Source organism: Capra hircus, chromosome 28 (genome assembly GCF_001704415.2).
Source record: "Capra hircus breed San Clemente chromosome 28, ASM170441v1, whole genome shotgun sequence".
Lineage (NCBI taxonomy): Eukaryota > Metazoa > Chordata > Mammalia > Artiodactyla > Bovidae > Capra > Capra hircus.
This window is the reverse complement of record NC_030835.1, coordinates 36,395,185-36,397,531: the sequence shown is the minus strand read 5'-3', so window position 1 is coordinate 36,397,531 and position 2,347 is coordinate 36,395,185. Positions and strand designations below refer to the sequence as shown.

General features: G+C 52.5%; 1 pseudogene; it reads left to right on the top strand.

The window, feature by feature from the left end:
- On the top strand, positions 408 to 1,742 carry LOC102179735 (annotated as a pseudogene).

The window sequence follows — 2,347 nt, the reverse complement described above, 5'->3', positions numbered from 1 at the left end:
AACCAGGGATTGAACCTATGTCCTTGCAGTATGAACTCGGAGCCCTAACCACTGAACTGCCAGGGAACTCTTTGGTTTTTGTTTTTTAACGATGTATAGTTGATTTACAATATTTTATTGGTTTTGAGTGTAAAATAAATTATACTCCATTTTATACTCTGGGAGATGGTGATGGACAGGGAGGCCTGGCGTGCTGCAATTCATGGGGTCGCAGAGTCGGACAGACTGAGTGACTGAACTGAACTGATACTCCATTTAAAGTTATTATGACATTGGCTATATCCCCTGTGTTGTACAATATATCCTTGTAGCTTGTTTATTTTTTATATTCTCTCATATATACACATTCAAGTATTCCCTTCCACTGGAGCAAGACAACCACTTGAGCAAGACAACCAACATTTAGAATGTTACCTAAAATATTCTGTTCTCACCCTGCACGGTGCTGCCCTGCCAGCTCCTGTTCCCAGCCTGAGGCCCAGTCCCCTTTGCCCACATTCACCACTCCTTGCAGAAACAGAAACGCTACCAGCCTGTCCAACAAGCTGCTTTACAAAGCCACTGACTTCAGCCTGGCTGCCTGGGGACGCAAAGCCCTGGACCTCGCCGAGAACGAGCTGCCAGGCCTGATGCGCGTGCGGGAGACGTACTCTGCCTCCAAGCCACTGAAAGGCGCCATGTTGCTGTCTGCCTGCACATTACCACGGAGACTGCTGTCCTCGGTGAGACCCACGTCCGCCTGGGTGGTGAGGTGCAGTGATCCAGCTGCAATATCTTCTCTACCCGGGACCACGCAACAGCTGCCATTGCCAAGGCTGGCATTCCATGCCCAGAAGAGTGACATGGATGAGGAGTATCTGTGGTGCCTCCAGCAGACTCTGTGCTTCAGGGATGTGCCCTTCAACATGATGCCGGGCAATGGTGCTAACCTCACCAACTGCATCCACACCGAGTACCCACAGCTCCAGTCTCACATCTGAGGCATCTCTGAAGAGACCACAATGCAGGTCCACAACCTGTATAATGATGATCAATGGGATCCTGAAGGTGCCTGCTGTCAGTGTCAATGACTCCTGACATGATGAACGTGGGCAAGATGGCAGTGGTAGTGGGGTGTGGCAATGAGGGCAACGGCTGTGCCCAGGCCCTAAGGGATTTCGGGGCCCAATTCATCATAGGGGAGATGAGCTCCATCAATGTGCTTTAGGCTGCCATGGAGGGGTGTGAGGTGACCATCATGGATGAGACCCATCAGGAGGGCAGCATTTTGTTACCACCATTGGCTGTACCAACATCATCCGTCAACCCACGCTTTGAACAGATGAAAGATTACATCACTGTGTGTAAATCAGATGCTTTAACATGGAGACTGATATCAAGTGCCTGAATGAGAGTACTGTGGAGAAGGCAAACATCAAGCCCCAGGTGAACTGCTACTTGTTGCAGAATGGGCACTGCTCATCGGGCTGGCCAAGGGCCAGCTGGTCCACCGGGGCTGCACCATGGGCCACCCCAGCTTCATGATGAGCGACTCCTTCACCAACCAGGTGCTGGAGGAGATTGAGCTGTGGACCCACCCAGATAAGCACCCTGTGGAGGTCTCCTTCCTGCCCAAGAACCTGGATAAAGCAGTGGCTGAAGCCCCCCTGGGCAAGCTGAATGTGAAGCTGACCAAGCTGACTGAGAGGCAGGCCCAGTACCTGGGTGTGTCCCATGATGGCCCCTTCCAGCCTGACCACTAAGAACCAAGCCTGCCCTTTGCCTGCCAGTTGCTGTCCTTACCTGCGTCCCTCCTCTCCTGCAAGCATGCTCAGTCTCTCAGTCCCATCTGACTCTTTGTGATCCTATGGACTGTAGCCCTCCAGACTCCTCTCTCCATAGGATTTTCTAGGCAAGAATACTAGAGTGGGTGGCCATTTCCTCTTCCAAGGGATCTTCCCAACCCAGGGGTGGAACCCGCATCTCTGGCATCTCCTGCATTGGCAGGCGGAGTCTTTACCACTGAGCCACCTGGGAAGCCCCCCACCTGTCCTCCGCAAGAGCAAAAATGCCACCACCTCTGAAATTGGTTTGATAATGTCCCCCGTTGACTCCCTGGGGCTAGTCACTCAGTCTTTGGCCTCTGCTGCACTCCTCATGCTGTCCCAAGTGTGGCAGGGGGGATTGAAAAGTCCTCCCTCAAGCCCTGGTCATGATGGAGGTGCATAGGAGTTACCCATGGGAAACAGCCTTGAGCTCAGGGGGTTTTGAACTTCTCACTCAGTCAGTCCTTCCTTAGGCTGGAAGTTGGCAATGGTAGGAACAAAGCCCATGCACTTTACCATCCAGGCCCTCGCTTGGCCTGTGG